The sequence below is a fragment of the Nematolebias whitei genome, chromosome 20, assembly GCF_014905685.2.
Source record: "Nematolebias whitei isolate Nwh7 chromosome 20, NemWhi1, whole genome shotgun sequence".
NCBI lineage: Eukaryota > Metazoa > Chordata > Actinopteri > Cyprinodontiformes > Rivulidae > Nematolebias > Nematolebias whitei.
In genome coordinates, this window is record NC_056517.1 from 11,788,139 (window position 1) to 11,803,624 (window position 15,486).

Consider the following 15,486-nt stretch of genomic DNA (forward strand, 5'->3'; position numbering starts at 1 on the left):
CCTTCATGGAAGATGTGCTGGTGGGATTGAGAAAGTCCAAAAAGTATTCCTTCCACCTCCCCATGGCATTACTGGTTGAAGTCAACAGCACCCCAACTTCACTGAACACAGTGTTAGTAAAGTACTGCTTTCCCCTCCTTTTGTCACATGTTAGTTTGCCAGAATCTCCTCAAAGTCAAGAGAGAGTCTTTATCCAAGGCCACACCAATCTCCTCCCAAGACTGGAGACCTGTCCAGGGTGTCTCCCGCCCTCACACTGTGATAGCTGGATATGGATACCAGTGACTCCTGCAACCCAAAAAGGAAGAAGCAGGTAAAGATAATGAATGGATGGATTTATTTACATGTTTAGTTTTTGTTTGTTTATTTTATTTGTGGGCAATTCCATTTACTGATTTGATTTTCATGTTTACTGATGTGGACATACTAGCAAGCTGAAGCAGCACGGTGCACCCGCTAATGATGTCCTGCTTGGGGTGAAGCTAACGAGAGTCAGCTGTGGAACGTCTTGTGCCGCAGCCTGCATGAATGTGAAACAGCTTTGTCATACTGAGTGTTCATTTGTGTACATTACAAGTACATTTTGCTCATCTAAACTAAAACATTTTTGTCAGACGAGATGAGAGGCGAGACTGTGCAGCAACGTCTGTCTGAGAGAAGGTTCTGCTTAAGGGTTAAGGTTTCTTTATTTGTAGTTCACACCACATGTGGTACATGTGGTGAAAAGAAATTGTGTACACAGGGTCCCAGTTACATCCAACAAAAGTATAAATTGTAAAGAAAAACAGTAGTAAGATCTAAGATATGGACTAATAAATACGCAAAACTAAGAATAGGCTAAGCACTAATAGTACAAAAACTAACAACAGCAAAAACGGCAAAAACAAACAACAGCAGCACAAACATGAGTCTGTGTGAGCAGATCAGTACGAATGAATACAGCAGCATGAAATAAAATGCTTCTAGGGTGAGTTGAAGCAACCTGTCAATGATTTTTACAGAGGCCCTCAAACATGAAAGTAGATCACCACCTAGAGACCTAAATTTGTAATTTGTATTCCACCAGGCTCGTGTGCCACCGCAAACCTCTCCAGCTATGTGAAGCTACCGGGAGTAATGCAGAGCATCACCGGTTCAAGGGCAAGGGGATATTCAGAATAAAAGTTTAGACCGGATATTTATATTTTGACGTTTCAAAAGTATTAGTAACATTTGAAGCCACCAATTTGAAGCTTTGAGAGCAATAAATAGCAAAACCTTTATTAACAAAAACAATTCTTGGTCACATTACATTAAATTTATTTTTTTCAAACAACACAAATTGTAAAAAAAACCCACTTCATTTAAAACATTCATATTTACATGAGCCACTTAAAGCATAAAGAACGTTCATATTTTGTCCAATTTACTTTGGAAGTCTTAACTAAAAAATAAAATAACTTATAATAATAAATATGATAATATGTGTGTGTGTGTGTGTGTAGGTGGTGTATGTAACATATATCCATCCATCCATTATCTTCCACGTGAGGTGCTTCAGGGAAATCAAACTAATTGATGATTACATTGTACAAACCTGTGTATTTTGGTTTCTAAGCACAGTATACTCACTACAAAAATGTAGAGTACACCACTGCCTCCAGCCCTAAAGCTGCTACACCTGTAAATAAATCACTTACCTTTTGTACGCCTGGCTCTGTCTTCTCAATCTGCTAACTGGGGTTCAACCTTAAATATAAACATGATACTTCACTTCTACTACACCAAATTAGCACTGGAAATCCTTAAAATTCACTATTTGACATGGTCTAACATTCATAGACTGTAGCAGTTATCTTGAATTGGGCTGACTCAAAGTTATTTAACTGTAGCACGTTTTGCACAAACACATTTTTACTTCCACATTAAGCAACAAGCAGTGGTGTCAGAAAACATCCAGGCTTTTAGACAAGTTGTGCATTGCTAGTAAGCCAGACCTTCTACAGCTCTGGCTCCATCTCTGAGGCAGCACTATCACTCTTGATGTACACCACCACATCACTCCAGTAAGCAAAATCCCCCGAGACGGGTCTTTTTTTCTGTGCTAACACGTGAAATATTGCTTTCCTGGGTGCTCACTCAGGCGTGCAAAAATCATTGCCTCTCTCTGGGTAAGGCTGACAGATGGCCATCCATACTGTGAGAAAAACAAAGGCTTGGATGGCAGAGTGAACAACCAGGTCGCTCCATGTTTTATCTCCTTTCACTCTGGAAAACGGGCTCCAAGGTTAACTCTGGCTGCTTTTTATTCAGGAGGAAAAAAGCATACAAAGAGCAGGTTGGTTACCTTCAGCCTCTAGATTAGTTTCAAGCTCTCTGCTCTTTGGATAAAGAGAATAAATTTACTCCATGGGTATGATTTGAGAGCCACACAAGGACCTGGCAAAGATATTTCTGACATATTGTTACATTTAATCAGCAGGCATAGAAATTAACAACTCCAAACTGAGACGCAATTTGCATGTGTTTGCTTGGGCAGAATAATCAAATCATGCAGTATTAGGCCACGCATCGAGCACTGAGACAGTGGTTTTGTTCCATCTGAAGTAATTGAGCCCCTCTGCCATCCTTTTTAGAACAGTGCCTGACATAACCACTGGTTGTCGAGAGTTTGACAAGGATCTGATGAATCATTTTAATGTTAATTACATGGTAGAACTGCATCAGAAAACCTTTTCATGACAGGCAATGAGGGAAGTGAAGATGTCATTAAAAGCTTTCCCTCAGGATTCTTCTAAAATGAGAGGAAGTGAGCAGATAGCTGGGTTCCTGTTTATTAGCACTCAGTTAAACTCAACTCTTTTTTTTTACTTACCGGTAAGTTTTAGGTTTGTTCTACTGTACATCTGAACTCACAAACCTAGATGTTGGTAGTTTTGTGTAGATTGCAATAAGTTATAGCATCTTTTCATATATAGCAAAAAAAAAAAATCGCCTGAAAGTAAAGTGGAACTATTTGGATGTATTTTTGAAAGGTGTTCAAGGAGCTCCATCCATCCATTGTCTTTTACCCACTTCTTCCTTTTCAGATTACTGGTGTCCATATCCAGCAGTTACTGTGCAAAAGGCGGGAGACACCTGGACAGGTCTCCAGTCCATCACAGGGACAACTAGACAAGTCTCCAGTCCATCACAGGGACACATAGAGACATTCATTCATTCAACCTTTATTTAGACAGGTAAATCCCATTGAGCCTCGAGGACTCATTTACAAGAGACTGACAACAAAGAGTGATGACAACAATGCACAACAGCGACAACAATAAACAATTATAAAAAGTCATACAGATTTTTTTTTTAACAAATAGGATGGCTAAAAAAAAAAAAGTAACAAAAAACAGCTAGATTCTAAGGCGAATGTAGAAAACTAAAAACAGGAACATGTCTGCATTGGTTCCTGCCAGACAAACGAGACAAGCAATCACTCTGTCACTCTAGGGACAATTTAGAGTTACCAATCAGTCTAACATTCAAGTTTTTAGTCTGTGGGAGGAAACTGGAGTAGGCTACCCGGAGAAAACCCACGCATGCACGAAGAGAACATGCAAATTCCACCCAGAAAGGTCGCTGGCCGGAATTTGAACCTGCGACCTTCTCACTGAGAGGCAACAGCTCTACTATGTGCAACCGTGTCACCCACCCAAGGAGATACTATCTGAAATCTAAGCATGTCTACTTTCTTCTGTAAAGACCCCAAGTAGTTTAGAACTTACTTTTGTAGAACTTCGTTTGGCAAAATGCAGAGGTTTTGGTGTAAACTTTTATAAATGTACTAAAAAAAAATTGTGTAAAGGCATACCATGAAGAACAGTAATTTCTGGACTACTACCTGAATATAAGCCACACACTAAACTCAAAAACAAACGAAAAAGTACATATACAGAATAGACCACACTTGTCTGTAAGCTGTTGGGAGTTCATGTTGTAACATGAGGTATTTACGCAAACCTTTTTTTTTACTTAATTAAATACTGAAGCATGACAGTACACAGTTATTAAACAATATGTACAACTCTTGTTGTACATTGAAAATCAACCACCAGATGGAGTTTTATAGACTTTATCTTACAGTTAAACACAGACAGAGTGAACCCCACAGGTCTTCATGAGAAGTACCTCCTTCACTCATGGTTACTCTACTGAATGACCTAACACGAACTAACACATAATGATCACATTTACTAGGCTAACAAGAACAGACTAATCACTAAAAGAACAATGCTAAACAGCCAACTGAAATGATTAACAATGATGTATATTTTACCCATAATCCCTCCCTGTGTAAGGGTCCCACTGCCTGCAGCCTGCCTTGCTGATGGCCGCTGATTACCAACACCTGGCGGCCATCAGCCTGATGAGCCTCTCCATCTACTTAAGGCTGCAGTCCGGTGTGACTCAACGCTGGAGCATATCACCTCTTATGGTATTGTACTGTTGTGAGGTAAATGTCTTAGTGAAAATAATTTGTTCACCTTTTGCTCTTTTTTTCCAGTTTCCTGGTTCCTCGTGCTCTTTGGATTCCCTCGTGACCTGATTTGGATCCCTTGGCCTCTCAGGTATTCCTCGTGTCTCTTTGCCTCCAGTGCCAGCCTTCCTCGTTCCCCTTTTGGACTCTTGTTGGATTTCCCTCTGCTGCTCGCTCTCCTTGGACTGAAGGACCAGCTCTCCCCTTCGGGTTGGACTGTAAGGACAAACGCTAATTAATCAAACAACTTTGGCCTTCCCCGTTGGACAGCTAATAACCTGTCGTCCCTCTTTCCAGGAACCTCAGAGAAGCAGCCTGTGGATGTCATTTAACTCGCTGTAAATAATAAACACTGTTCTTTTGTATTTCCCCTGTGTCTGCCTCGTTCTGGGTCTCATATCATCTGGGTTCCCCGCGCACTCCTAACACCCTGAGGCCATGTGACCAGGGCTTAATGTGAGCCGGATCCTGCCGGAACAAGATCCGGGAACTCTTTTATTTTGACAGGGTGCGTTCCGGTAACTGTTTGCTTGGATCCGGTAACTCTCGGTCCTAATAATAATAAATGTATGAACAAATTTGACTGCCTAGAACAAATAAATCTTATATTGGATATGCAAAATGAAAATCATTACATAAACACTAATTTTGATTCAAATCAGAGCTGTCGCTTCGTATTTCCACTTCTACTCTTAAAAATATCTCCGCCCCTAAAAGTTCAAAGTCATGGGCAATTTTATTAAAAAACACAATAATATTAAATGTTTTGTGCTGCACATCAGTTCCTGCGCTTTTGTGAACAATCTGATGTGTGAATCCCTACAGGAGTGGTCTGAACTTTCACTGAACTGCAAAAACTGATGATCTCGGCTCAAACTGTTCTTTGTCGTGACCAGGACGTTTCTCTGAATTGAGCAGGACGATTGAGAGTATCTTTTCTTAGCCTGTGACAAAGCACTAAATATTAGAAGATTAGGCAGTTTTTTCTAAATGTGGCCAAAAACTTAGAGCAGCGCTTGTTGTCCCACGGTGCAGAGCAGGGAGTAGGATGAAGAGGCGCACCTGACCGAGGTGTGGGATATACTAAACAACTAAGTTAAGAAATGATCCTGCACTTAATACACTTATAAATCACACATGAAGCATTAAAAATTAAATTATAAACATGAACTGGCTTCAGTGGCGATTTTAGCCTCTATTTGGGGGTGCTCCCGCTAAATTTTAACGCAGAACCGCTGAAAGATCAAGAAACCATCGTTATGATTTTGTAAGGAAACAGCTCTCAAACTTTATATTCGCCAAAATATGGAATAAATATGGAATAAATATCAACAGTTTTAAACAGGCCAGTAAAATCTTTTTTTTTTTTTTTTTTTTTGCACGAGTTGGACCACCTGTCAATCAATCCAGCATGTCAGTAACTGACAATTTGTCCTGAAGCGAACACCTCTTACCTGCAGAGCTGCAGCGGTGTTGCATTACGAACACTTTGCAGTCAGAGAGATGTCAATAATAACAGAGTTTACATCTTTTGTTTCATGTTAATGTAATGGACTAAACCTTTGTAAAATACACCAGAATGCAGGAAATGGTATCTACTTTATTCAAAATTCTCTGGAGGAGGACCCCCAGACCCCCCACCCGCTGCAGGATGAAGAGGGGAAATTGGAAATACTCCCTCTGTTTGTCCATCCATAAAATTAGTGAGCACAATAACTTGAAAAGTAAGAATGATACAGACTTCCATTTAGGTAAGTAGCTATATCTAGATATCAGAAAGGTTCCCTTTCAAAATTGGATTGACAGGTCAAAATCCAAGATGGCTGCCACCGTAAATGTCTGTCCATACTGTGAGTTGAATAACAAAATATAGTTGATGTACTGACTTCCATTTTGGTGTGTGGTTACATCTAAGCATAAGAAAGGTCACTATCAAAAATTGGGTTGCCACATCAAAATCCAAGATGGCTGCCACCATATGTAAAGTTACCACCCCTATCATTTGAGCTATGCTTTCTAGTTTTCGTATTACTTAAAAGTATAGTTTCCTCAAAAGATTGGGGTGGCCAAACATTACAAAGTAATCTATGATGGCCAAAGCCACTGTTGGCCACCCCCTGGCTCCTCCTATGCTCCTGGTCATGGATAAAATCGTTCCCTCCAACAGGATTCATCAGTCTTTGCTGCCTCGGACAAAAAAACAAAATTAAATTAAATTAAAATCCTTCACCGATGAGGGACATCAGCATTCTGCTTGTCTCACTTGTTTCACCAAAACTGTGTGTTGAAATCCAACATTTTTCAGTCAGGTCATCTGTTGGAAAATGTTGGATTGTAAACCTGGATTATTGAGCATGGACTTTGTTGTGTGTCGAAATGTTTCACCTTTGTGTATTTACTAATTTTGTCTATACTGTATGAGATATTGCTACCAAATTTCTTAGCACACTGCGATGCACGTTTTGATGTGCTGTTATTATATTTTTGGAGTTGCATGTAATTGCAAATTAAGTTTATCTGGGTTTTTTTTTTGTTTGTTTCTTTGTTTTTTTACTGTTTCCTGAAGGGTATAAATAGTTTTTGTTAGAAATAATACTAGGAGTGAGATGCTGTTATTGTTTTCCATGGAAATGATTTACACTTAATTTCCAGAATATAAGCTATTGATTGGCTCATCCACCTGCTGTGATCTTGTCTGCATAACAGGCAGTGATCTAATTTTCAAACACTGACATGCTGATGTTTTTTAATTAAATAAAAATTGAGTTGGATGATATTATGAAAGTCAATGTAGAATCGCAAGAACATATCTATGTACTTTTTTCCTGCTCATTTAAATATTTTAGGAAGGCATCAGTAGCACACACAAAACAAAGATGCTATAATGTATCCCAATAAAAATACTTGATTTTTAGTATTAGTTTACATTGCAAAGCAATTTACATCTAACAGGACCACACTGTTAATGGGACCACACTTCTAACAGAATCTCACTGTTAACAGAACCACTTTGCTAACAGGACCATGCTGCTAACAGGACCTCACTGCTAGCAGAACCATTCTTTCTAAAAGGACCATGCTGTTAACAGGAGCCTACCATGCTGCTAACAGGACCATGCTTCTAACAGTATCATGCTGCTAACATGACCACACTGCTAACAGGACCACACTACTAACAGGACCATGCTGCTAACAGGACCACACTGCTAACAGGACCATGCTTCTAACAGTATCATGCTGCTAACAGGACCACACTGCTAACAGGACCATGCTCTTAATCGGACCATACTGCTAACAGGACCACATTGCTAACAGAACCTCACTGCTAACAGAACCACTCTGCTAGTTCAAGTTTGAGAATCTTTATTATCCCTGAGGGGCAATTTGTTTCACAGTCAGTAGGCACACAAAACTGTAGTGATGTCAGGACAGCTTTGCTGGAGACACACTACTAATTAATTATTCTTAAAGCTAGTTCAAGCACAAAGAATATTAATTGTTAATTACAACGGATTCTTTTCTTTTTCGAGTTAAATTAATGCCATATGACCGAGATAACTGATTGTTTAATCAGTGACATGAGACGCCATTTTATCTTTGACCCATCAGAATAAATGCGGTCATTTATTTAACAGAATCAAAATTTAACATCAAAACATGTACACATTGATTTGCTGATCTGTTTCTGATCAATAAACTTGTCACGCTTTACTAACAAGACAACAGAACATTACTGATTGAGGCTGATTCACCTCTGAAGACATCCAGATTACTGGCAAATAAAAAAGTTAAAGAGAAGACATAGAGAAGTTTAAGATTTAAAGAGGAAGATGGATGAAGGAAGATGTATGTTTGTGGACCAGAATTAGCACTCTTCTTTCAACACCAGCTCAACCCCCGGTCCACTTAGTGCGTGACAACTCGTGACATCTCTTTACCTTTGCAGTGGATGGATCAGCTCCAGTATAGAGGTCCCTTTGCACGCTACCTTTCAGCATCTCCAGTCAGGGTGGCCAGCCACCCTGACCGGAGCCACTACAAAACATACATTCATTAGATCATTCAAACTTTATTTATACAGGTTAGTCCAGGGGTGGGAAAACTTTTTGACTCACAGGCCACACTGGGTTCTAAAATTGGAGCAAATGGCTACGGAACAGATGGATGGAGTGTTTGTGCGATGTTACACCCCGGTGCAAAAACAGCCGCGGAGAAGCAATTAGTTAAAGACGATTCCACCTTCTGTACCACTCAAGCAGCCGTGGAATCAGGATTATATGATAGAATGATGATTTTATTTACAATAGTGAAATTGTCTTACAAACTTTGGCCCAGCCCAGGCCAAAACAACAAACAAAACAAACCACTGTATTTTTTCTTACCTCACTATGCTAATGGAATACAGGAGAAAAGTCCAAATAAATTGGCAGCTCACCTCTACAAACTCCTCACAGAACGTTTTACAACTACAGGATCTAAAGTTGATGACAGCAGGCCAGCTGTAGCAGGTTGGGAATGGAAGCCGACATCATCCTTCTGCAGCTCCTCTTATGCAGCCAATCCTCATCCAACCTCAGCAGAGTACCTGGACAATAATTCACATATGTTTTGTCTTTAACTTTTTTTGTTTGTTTGATAATTCACCAGATGCAAATGCAGGTGTACCCCCATTGAAAGAAAGGCAGAACCACATGTCAAGGATAGAAAAAGTAATTTTAAATACAAAACAGGTTGAGCAGAGTAAGTAAAGACAGTAGCAGAGTGAAAATAATGTGGTTAGTTTTTCGTCCAGCAGTCTAAGCCTATAGCAGCATAACTAAGGGAGAGCTCAGGAAACCCAAGTCAACCCTAACTATAGGATTTAGCAAAAAGGAAAGTCTTAAGCCCAGTCTTAAAACTGGACAATGTGTCAGCCTCACGGACAGAAACTGGAAGTTGGTTCCACAAGAGAGGAGCCTGATAACCGAAAGATCATCCTCCCGTTCTGCTTTTGGAAACTCTAGGAATCGCAAGTAAGCCTGCAGTCTGAGAGTGAAGTTCTCTGTTAGGGAAAATATGGAACAATAAGCTCAGTAATATACGATGGAGCTAGGTTGTTGAGAGCTTTGTAGGTTAGACGTAAGATTTTGAATTCTATTCTAAATGTGACAGGGAGCCAATGGAGAGAAACTAAAACTGGAGTGATATGATCTCTCTTATTAACAGAACCACTTTAATGCTGCACCTGTAATCCCAACCCAGTGTTCTAACCTCAATTTAAGGATATTGTGGTCAACAGTATCAAAAGCATCAGTAAGGTCCAGGAGTACAAGGATCACAAACTGACCAGAATTATTTGCTAAAATAATGTCATTACAAGCCCTTACTAAAGCTGTTACGGTGTTAAGTGTGTAAAACCAGACTGAAACATAGTAAAAATTCCATTCTCATTCAAAAATGCATTTCATTGAATAAAAAATATTTTCTCCAAGATTTTAGAAAGAAAGGGAAGTTTTGACATTGGTCTGAAGTTTGAACAAGTTGAATGGTCAAGTCCAGGTTTTTTTTTTTTAATTCTCCGGGTACTCCGGTTTCCTCCCACAGACCAAAAACATGCATGTTAGGCTGATTGGTAACTCTAAATTGTCCCTAGGTGTGAGTGAGAGAGTGAATGATTGTTTGTCTCGTTTGTCTCTGTGTGGCCCTGTGATGGACTTGCGACCCGTCCAGGGTGTACCCCGCCCCTCGCACAGTGATTGCTGGACATGGGCACCAGCGACCCCCGTGACCCAAAATGGAATAAGCGGGTAAAGATAATGGATGGATGGATGGATTTTACTACTGCATGTTTAAAAACATCAGGGACTACACTTGTAGCAATACTGCTATTTGTAATAGCAAGAGCAGAGGGTCCAACTGAAAAAACTTCCTTGGTCCAAATGAGGTCTAAATTGTTCAAAGATGTTCAGGTTTCAGAAGATGGGCCTAAACTTAACTTTGAAATTGATCTTGGTGCATAAAGATGAGCAAACTTAAAACCTAAATTTGGTCTGAAGTTCACTCATTACAACTAAATATGCCTTTTTTGTCTGATCTTTGGAAATCTCCTTTACATCCTATTGACATGTAATATTAAGAAAGATCTCATAATGTTAACTAATAAAGCTTAGCATGCTGGTAATAAAACAATGACATTGTGGTTTAAATGTTCTAAATGTGGTTCAGTAGAACTTGTTCACATTATGAAAGTAAAACCATACATATTTAGGAAATTTTATTGGTGCTTGTGCATCTTGAAAATATTGCAGTGTATTTGTACTTTAAAAGCAATAGCAAAATAAAACACTCATTAAGTCACAAAATAACTATTAAAGCTTCAAGTTTCAATTTCTTATTGCAGATGTTATATAATAATTTGTAAGTAAGATAAATCTTTTGTCTGCACAGTGTTGGTATAATTTCCAGAATATAAGCTAAAACAGTATTTCAAACACGGAGTATAAATATTCTCACATTTATTTATTCTTAAATCAGTTATTTAGGTTTGTTTGGCTCAGTGTCACTGTGAAAAGTTGACATAATTTTGAGTTTCAACCTTCCGTTATATGGTGCAACAAATTAACTGTTACTGCACACCAAAGTGGACAAACTTTTGAGAGAATATGTTTAGCAACTTTTACTTCTTTGTTTAGCTTTATTGTCAAGGCATTTTCACAAGCTAATGGCTAACATTCCACAGAACACTTTGCTTCTGGGTCTAATAAATATTCTTGCCATCTCAGTAGGATTCATAAAAGGAGCAAAGTGGCATGAAAAATGTGAGTCAACTTGATGTTGTTATGCCTCTGAGTCACATCAGAGACTCTACTTCCTCAGGCGGCTGAGGCGAGCTGGACTGGGAAGCTCAGTCCTCACCTCCTTCTACAGGTGTGCAGTGGAGAGCATCCTGTGCTCCAGCATCAACGTGTAGCATGGAGGCTGCACAGCTGCAGAAAGAAAAGCTTTGCAGAGAGTGGTGGAGGCTGCACAGAAGATGTTGGAGTCAGTCTCCCCACCATCACAGACATCTACACCTCCAGATGCAGGAAGAGGGCCACCTGCATCATGAAGGACTCCACTCACCCTGCACACACACTTTTTGCCCCGCTCCTCTCAGGCAAAAGGTTGAGGAGCATTAAGTGTAGAACCACTAGAATGAAGGACATCTTCTATCTTTAAGCTGTTAGAATAATAAATACCTAACAAGGAAAATCAGTGTCATACCACTTTAAATGGTGATATGTCACTTTATTTGTGCTGCTGATTATCCATGCTGCTGATTATTGCCTTTAAGTGACTGTTTTCATACCCATCTGCGCACATCAGACTCATGTAAAGGCTGCTGTTTAATACACTGTATTATATTACGTTATTATTATTTAGTATATGTCTTAGATCCTTGTATACTGTTTCTTTTTTATACTTTATATTTTTGCTATTTTTGGGTGTAACTGGGACCTTGAGTACACAATTTCATTCCACCTCATGTACCACATGTGATGTGAATGACAATAAAGAACCTTGAACCTTGAGTCATCAAGGTAGTAAGTCGTAACCTTAATATTTTATACATAAAAGTGTAAGGTGACATGGTGGTTCAAGGGTTTTATGTAGTGATGACAGACAGTCCGAGCAGCCAGCTGACTGTGGGGGTTCATGTTTCACTGCTGTCCTGAGGTCACTAGATGGCACCAACATGCCACACCTGTGAACCATGATGAGATGCCAGGAGCATAAAAGGCAGTAGATGACTTCTCCTCACCGCTGGAGCATTACATGCCAAAGGTAGTCGTTCTTCTAGCCACTTTTTTACCTGTTCCTGAACTCCTCTATGAAACCCTGGAAATCCCCTTGTGATCTCTTCAGCTGTTCTCCTTGTTTTCCAACCATGCACCCGCCAGAAGCTACGTATAACCCTGGACGTCTCCTTGCCTGCACAAGATACATTGGAATCTCTACTCCTTGACAACCCAGTCTTCTAACTGTAAGACCAAAAGATAATCTACTCCTGAAGTACTCCTACCTGACCCTTCTCCTTGCTCCTCAGGGTTCCTGATATTTCCTGTGCAGTTGTTCACTATAAATAAATTCACTAATTTTCTACGCAGTCTTGAAGTCAGTTCATTTTCAGTCCTTGACTCTGGGTATTCAGTTAATCATAACACTGTGGGATTTAGAATGGGAGACACATTTTACCTGTAGTGCTTCAAGTCAACACTACTGAGTTAAACTCAGTGCCTTTTATAGTTCTGTAATGTCAGTGTCATTTATAAAATCTTGCATCATTGCAAGACATGGCTGACTCATTTAGTAATTTATAAATGGTTATAAAAAAGGGATTGTTTTTATGGCCATATAGTGGAACTGTTTGATGAAGAATACCTTGAATTCTGCGTCATTTGTTGCTAGTGTTGCTTTACATTCGTTCTCCAGCTTTAGCAGCATTGGAGATACGATGATGTGTTCTATTGTAATGTAAGGTCAGCAAAAATGACCTGAACAGCCTCAAATGTGGTGTCAAACTGCAAGTTTGCATATAGACAGTGCCACTCTACCAGGACAGAAGCTGCTTGGTCAACCTTGAAAGCATGTGTATAGGATGATCCAATCTGCTGAGGTTGCACTGATGAAAAAAACTCATCACTGGGAAAAAAGAACTCATTCAAGAACCAGGATTGTTAAAGGTTGGAGCATGAAGTGCTTGAAACTCATGCAGGAATAAAAATAACACTGCAGGCTGCTACAGCAAAGTGGTATAATGTCATGCTGGGCGCTTGCATTCAATCTATCTTCAATGAATCCTTTATTCTCCGCCCTCTGCCTCGGTGTCCATCACTCTCAGTAGTTTTTGTGGGTGGTCTTGCCTCATGTAGTCACAGAAGAAAGCATCCTGTCCTCTGGGATCAACGTGTAATCCCCTTCAGCATTGATTAGCAGTGTGTTACACTGACATGGACAGAGACAAATAGTTTCCTAGATCTGTCTGTCCAATAATACCCTGTGCCAAACAAAGAAAAGACAGGAAACCAAACAAGCAGAATATGTTCCGACATCACAGCAGCTCATGTCAGAAGGAGGCGTTCAAACAATGAGGAAATAAGGAGCCGACCCAGTGAGGCCTCATTGAATATTGCTTTGACCCTCCCAGTTGGTCCCTAAAATTGTTTTTCAATTAATCTCAGCCACTTTGCAGAGAACGACACTGACAAATGGTGAGGTGTTTCTCTGGGTTCATGGCAGTGTGAGGAAAATAATGCTTACTGGCGGAGAAAAGTGAATTTTGGGGGCAAATGACACGCACCTCCGAGCAGAAGCAGTGAGGCAAATTTCGAAGTGCTGATCTATTCAAAGTGCAAGGAACCAGGAAAAAGGACCAATGTGTCTCTTCTTGTCTAAGTGGATACTATCCCACTACGCCAAGGGAGTTTTTGGGATGATGAAGAGTTATAATTTAAAAAATATAAATTTTTATCAAAGCAAAAAGCATTTTAAAGTTACATTGTGTCTAAAACTATTCAAACTCTTGAATTCCTATGCTCATACTGATGTAAAGATGCACAGATAAGTATGATACTGCAGATTAAATATGACTTGCATTACATTTTTATACAAATAAATAAAAATAAAATATAACACAGTATAACTCAGTCTTTAATGGTGTTACAAGATGATTCAATCGAAATCTGATTCCACACATTTTGATTAATGCAATAGAGTACAAGGAAAAATAGTCAGTCAGAGTTACTTTATTGTCGTTCGCACCACACGTGGTACATGTGGTGGACTGAAATTCTGTACACAGGGTCCCAGTTACATCCAACAATAAAATGTAAAAGAATAACAGTAATAAGATCCAAGATATGAACTAAGAAAACATGAACTAAAAATACGCTAAGCACTAATAGCATAAAAGCTATTTTTAAAAAATAATACGCCGAAGAGCAGCACGAACATGAGTCTGTATGAGCAGATGAGCATGCATGAATACATCAACATGAAACAGATCAACAGCAACATGAAACAGATCAGCAGCAACATGATGTGATTGTTCACAGTGATTATTCTGGTTAGAGATTCATGAGTCTAACAGCCTCAGGGTAAAAGCTTTTCCTCATTTTAGTGGTTCTACACTTAATGCTCCTTATTTATATTTTATTATAAATAAAAGTCAATACTGAGACTTTTTATTACCTTATAGGAGATGACTGTGCAAAAACAGATTTTGTTTTAAAATTAGAATACACTTTCAAAAAACCTGACTCACAATTACCCATCAAATGAGGCAAAAGCTAGAACAAAATTCAAATCTGCCAGACAGCAGATATGTTTAATGCTCTTTTAATATTTCAGGGGGTTACAGCAACATTCGTTTACTTCATTTTAATGATAAAACATTTTCCTGAAATATTAGCTTCCTGTCATGATCAGGGTGAAGCAGGGGCAATTCTAGGAACTGATCTTTAGGGATGCTTAGCCCCCAGTACTGACAATGGTTCTTGGCTTGGACAACACATCCAATGATGTGGTTTTTGAGAAGTGCAAAGGCTTATGGGACCTGGTATTCCCAGATGGTCTCCCATCAAAGTACTAACCAGACCTGACCCTGCTTAGCTTCAGAGATCAGATGAGATCGGGCATGTTCAGGGTGGTATACCATACCATACCATTTTATTTATAGTGCACTTAAAATAGCTACAAGGACAACCAAAGTGCTGTACAGACAGAAAAACAGGTAACACACAAAGCAAAATACAAAATGAAGTAAATCAGAATATAGACATAAAAACAATGCAGATAATAAATATGACGACTAACCAGTGTGAAGCATACAGGTTCAAAACACAGAACATCTGGTGTTGAAAGCTACTGAATAGTAGTGAGTTTTTAAACGGGATTTGAAAACCGAGAGGGAGGGGCCTGTCTGACAAGCAGAGGTAACTCGTTCCAAAGTCTTGGGCCTGCGA

The 15,486-nt window shown here is 39.4% G+C and overlaps 1 pseudogene; it reads right to left on the reverse strand.

Annotated features, from left to right (window-relative positions):
- Positions 1-15,068: 15,068 nt before the first annotated feature.
- LOC119426927 lies at positions 15,069-15,180 on the reverse strand (annotated as a pseudogene).
- Positions 15,181-15,486: the final 306 nt, after the last annotated feature.